The following is a 6,000-nucleotide window of genomic DNA, read 5'->3' as shown; positions in this document are numbered from 1 at the left end:
GTTTAGGGGTTAATACATTTATAAGAGTTGCGGCGGGGTCTAGGAGCAGCGGTTTAGGGGTTAATACATTTATAAGAGTTGCGGCGGGGTCTAGGAGTGGCGGTTTAGGGGTTAGTAACTTTATTTAGTTGCGGGAGGCTCCGGGGGCGCCGGTATAGGGGGTAGAACAGTGTAGTTTAGTGTGGGTGCTTAGTGACAGGCTAGCAAGAAAGCTGTAAAAAAGCCGAAGAGCAGCGAGATCGGATGAGTGATAACTCTCACAGTCCGCTGCTCATCGCCCCGTACTTGGTGCGCGGCTTTTTGACAGCTTTTTTGATAACTTAGGCGAATTTTTGCAGGTCCGCGGCGGCGATGTGAGGCGAGCTTAGGCGGGAGTATTGGGCCGGCGAAGGCAGGAAAAGTAGACACGTTGATAACTACCCCCCTATATCTCTACAAAAAAAGCAATCAGAATCTATGCTGGAATAAAGATACTTATCTGTATAATGTGACAAGATTTTCCCATATCTATAAAAGGATACTGCAGCTGAATCAGTGGCGGATCCAGGGGGGGGGCAACGGGGCAATTGCCCCCCCCGAGAATATACCAGCTGGTGGGCCGAGCGGCAGCTGCACATAGTGTGTTGTTGTGTGGAGAGAAAGAAGCACAGCAAGCTGCGCCGCTGCACAGTGTGAAGGAGCAGGAGCGCAGTGGCCGTTACTTAACTTTGCCCCAAAATGTTATTTTATTGTTGTGACATGATGTAGTTTTAATACGCATCACTGTAGTAAAACTACAACATCATGTCACAACAATAAATAGAACCGGGCCGCCGGTTAACCCAGTGTGACATCATCATTCACAGCGGGTCAGGTCAGGTGGAGAAGAACAGGCTGATGTGCTGTTTAGTACAGCCCCTCCCCCCGATTTGACTCTCTCTGTGAGCCTCGCTCGGATCGCTCCGCTGTTGCAGAATGCAGATAAGATTCTACCCCTGTGCTGCTGCTGTGGGACAAGGTAAAGGGATTTGTAACTCCAGCATAATATGTACTACCCAGTAGTACTAAGACCAACGAGTGCATAAGCTGAAAGGGAAGGGAAATAGAGCTGCTGAATATTAATTTAATTGGCAAAAACAGTGGAAATAGTGGAAACTTTCACGGTTAGGCATGTGGCTTAATACATTTTTTTAGTAAACATGGATATTATTTTTATATATATATATATATATATATATATATATATATATATATATATATATATATATATATATATATATATATACATGTGTGTGTGTATGCATATATATATATATATATATATATAGATATATATATATATACACACACATGTGTATATATATATATATAGATATATGTGTAACTATATATATGTGTGTGTAACTATATATATATATATATATATATATGTGTGTGTATATATATATATATATATATGTGTGTGTAAATATATATATATATATATATATATGTGTGTATAAATATATATATATATGTATTGTCTGTGAATATTCTGTGTATTCTGAAGTGCCCCTCCCGAGACCAGGCTCTGGATCCGCCACTGAGCTGAATATGACCAAGAGTTCAAGAACCCAATAACCCAGTGCAAAATGTTAATAGCAATAACAGCTAATCTCTTCCCCTCTTAAAGGGACATGTCAAAATGAAAATGCAAAAATCATTTCTATTTAAATAGATTGCATTTTGTAAAAGGAAACAATTCATTTTAATTTAAAATAATTGAGTTTATTTTTTTTAGACAACGGTTTAGTTATTTAGTCTAAACCTTATGGGACACTTTATTTGTATGCTTTCTTGTTTCTATAAGTAACTGATAGCAAACAGTTTTTGCTTAATAAACTATGTTTTACTAGCTGATGATTTGATATTTATAGAATATTTCATTGCATTGTGTTTGTACACTTTTAGTTTTTACTCCAATATCTTCTAATTCATAGAATGGAAATTTTACAATCTTAAAGAGGCAGTCTAGGGAAAATTAAACTTTCATGATTCAGATAGGGCATGCAATTTTAAACAACTTTCCAATGTACGTTTACCATACTTGCTTTGTTCCCTTTGTATTCTTTGTTGAAAGCTAAACCTAGGTAGGCTCATATGCTAATTTCTAAGCAATTGAAGGCCACATTTTATCTCAGTGCATTTTGACAGTTTTTCACAGATAGACAGTGCTAATTCATGTGTGGCATGTAGATAATATTGTGGTCACTTTATTGGAGTTATTTGTCAGTCAGCACTAATTGACTAAAATGCATGTCTGTTGAAAAAAATGAAATAAGGGGACAGTCCACAGAGGTTTAGATGCAAGGTAATCACAGAAGTAAAAAATACATTAATATAACCATGTTGGTTATACAAAACTAGGGAATAGGTAATAAAAGGATTCTCTCTTTTTAAACAATAAAAATCCGCTGCCCCCCGACATCACAGACACTAAATAAATTAATTAACCCATAAACTGCCGCCCCCGCACCGCTATCACCTAAATAAACCTATTAAACCCTAAACCGCTGCCCCAACACTAAATAAACATATTAACCTCTAAACTGCGGGGGGCCCACATAGCAACTACTATAATAAACCTATTAACCCCTAAACCTCCGGCCCCCCACATAGCAACTACTATAATAAAGCTAATAACCCTTAAACCGCCAGGCCTCCACATCGCAACTACTATATTAAACCTATTAACCCCTAAACCATCGGCCCCTAACATAGTTAATACTAAATTAAACCTATTAACCCCTAAACCATCGCCCCCACATCACAACACAATAAATTAAACTATTAACCCCTAAACCTAACACCCTCTAACTTAAAATTTAATTTAAAATATAACTACCATAAAATAAATAAAAACTCACCTGTGAAATGAAAAAACTAAGCTTAAACTATACAAAAACCTAACATTACTATTTTAGAAACTAAAATTAATGAAAAATAAAAAACCTAAGTTACAAAAATTTAAAATCCTAACAGTAAGAAAAAATAAAAAAAACTAACATTACTAAAAAAAAAACACTAAAATTATGAAAAATAAAAAAAACACTAAGATTTCAAACAATAATAAATGAAATTATCCAAAAGAATAAAAATGAAACCTAATCTAATAGCCCTATAAAAACAAAAAAGCCACCCCAAAATAAAAACACACCCTAAGCTACAAATAAACTAAAAGGGCCTTTTGTAGGGCATTGACCTGAGTTAAACAGCTCTTTTACCTAAAAAAAATTACAAAGTCCCTCCTAACAGTAAACCCCCACACAACCAACCCCAAACCAAAATAAAAAACCTAAGTCTAAAAATAACCTAAGCTACCCATTGCCCCTAAAGGGGCATTTGTATGGGCATTGCCCTTAAAAGAGCAATCAGCTCTTTAGTGTCCATTAAAAATAAAAAATCCCTAATCTAAAAAAAAAAAACACCCCAAAAAAAACCTTACACTAACCCCAGAAAATGTACTCACCGTTCCTGAAGTCCGGAAGTCCAGGCAGAACAAAGTCTTCATCCAGGCGGCAAAGATCTTCTTCCAGGGCGGCACCATCTTCTACCTTCTTCCCGGAGGTGCGGAGCTGTTTTTGGCAATGCGTGGATCCTTCACATTCAGAACGCAGTATAGTGAGATAAACAGCTCTCAAGGTAAAATGTTTCTTTACTGATGAAAAATATTAGATCATTTTACTAGAGCAGAGAGCTTTAGATCATCAGGACCTCAGTTTAAAATAATGCTGCAATGTAACCAAAAAACATGGAAGCATTACATGAAAGGGATAGTCTACACAAATTTTTTTTATTGTTTAAATATATTGATAATCTGTTTATTACCCATTCCCCAGTTTTGCACAACCAACATGGTGATATTAATACTCCATGGGAGTGAGCACAATGTTATTTATATGGTACACATAAACGAGCAGTGTCTTGCTTTAAAAATTCCCTGAGATAAAGGGAGCCTGCAGAGGCTTAGAAACATGCAGAAATATAGATGTCGTAAAGTATATTAATTTAACAAAGTTGGTTGTTCAAAACTGGGGAATGGGTAGTAAAGGCGTTATCTATCTTTTTCAACAATAAAAAAATTGGAGTACACTGTCCCTTTAAGTCATAATAAGTGAAAAACAATTATTACAAATATTACATGAATTATCCAGGGGTTTTCTAATGCCTAACAATGGGCTAGATTACGAGCGGAGTACAATTTTGTGCTTTCGTTCGAGCGTTAAAACGGTTAGTATTTTTTTGCACTTGGTGCTTCGTGTTTGTACTACGAGTTGAAAGTAAAAAGGTTTGTGCCCAAGTACACACATATTTGTGATAAAATAAATACAAATATGTGAGGTCGCAAACGCATAATCACATTTCTCCCATAGACTTTAATGGAACTGTGATTTAAAAAAAAATAAAAAAAAAATCTAACACCCAACAAGTTGCACAAATCCGATTGTGGTTATTTAAAAGCACAAATATTGAAGCTTATATGGCATAATGAACATTCTAATGTTCTGAACATGGCAGAATATGTTCTATTTATTGTTAAATATATATTCCTATATATATCTTATGGCATTTTTGTAAAATATATATTTATATTTTTCTATCTATCTATCTCTATCCTGGAGTAGCCCAACGTATTATTGAAGACGTCACTATCAAGGTAATACAGAGGTGGTCAGGTGCGCAAGCGGAGTTTGCCGCTCGAGAGGATCCTTAAAGACGAAGGTGGAAGATTTTTACTGTTTTTACCTGGGAGACGTCCCAGTAATCTATTTTCACAGAATTTTGTGAATATAATTGTGGAAGATTTTATTGGTGATTCATACCTATTTATATTAAAGCTGTTCATAAACTGCAACTTTGTACTTTCTATCCTCTACTTCTAGCTTTTTAGCGCCATCCTTTTGAGTATTCTGTTGTTGACTTTAATACTTGCAAAGATGGTAGTTTATTTTGAAAGGCTACGAAGTGGTGAGCCTAGTGCAACTTTCCTGTCTACATTTTCTCTTTCCTATCTACTATCTATCTATCTATCTATCTATCTATCTATCTATCTATCTATCATTATATATAGGTATAGATATATACAGATACATATAGGATTATCTATTTAAAAATACATATGAAGAACATTGGAATGAAAAAGATTTACAGTAAATGCACACTATAATACTTTATTAAATGTGAATATTGCATAAATATGATTTTTCATTTTTTCATCTACTTGACTGCAAAGGGCTCTAATGCATATATATATATATATATATATATATATATATATAAAACATGGAAGGGAACTGCACTCCAAGACGGGACCAGGTACACATCCTGTGACGCAGAAACATCCAGCCCTGGGTGCTAAATAGCACTCCAAAAAAGCTGTGATGTCACCAGAGCCACAGGCAGTTAACCCCAGTCCGGAATGGGTGCAAGAAACAAGGGGGATTACAAACAAAAAGTAATACAACACATAGAAACACCCAGCACTCACCAGCTAGCTCACAGCTAAGATAAAATCACAACTGGAAAGGTTAGTTACCGCATCTGGCCAAATGGGAAAGCTCAGGCACCACGTCAAGGTCCTTTCCACTGCCTGAGTCCCTAACACAGCCACACCATCATGCGAGCTCACAAAGCCAAACAGATTGAGAACAAAGAAGGGGCGCACAGGTGGATGTAATCACACAGAGAAAATACAAAACATGGAAGGGATACATATGGATGTACCATTAATTGCAAAGACAGAAAGGAATCTTGCAAGAAAAGGGATAGGCCTGTCTGACTCTAAGTATATATCTTGAAAAACCCACTGGTTTAGATTATCAACATAAGGTGGTGGATTTAATATAGGAGAGCAATGCTCTGTGTCTGGGAGTAAATGGGACCCCAAATACCCAAATAGAAATTAGAATGAAGTTAAAATTGTCTCAGAAAACCATTCATACTACACAAATCTTTATTGGGAGACAAAAAGTAAAGTCCAGC

This window comes from Bombina bombina, chromosome 6, assembly GCF_027579735.1.
Source record: "Bombina bombina isolate aBomBom1 chromosome 6, aBomBom1.pri, whole genome shotgun sequence".
NCBI classification, from domain to species: Eukaryota; Metazoa; Chordata; class Amphibia; order Anura; family Bombinatoridae; genus Bombina; species Bombina bombina.
This window is presented reverse-complemented; position numbering follows the sequence as displayed.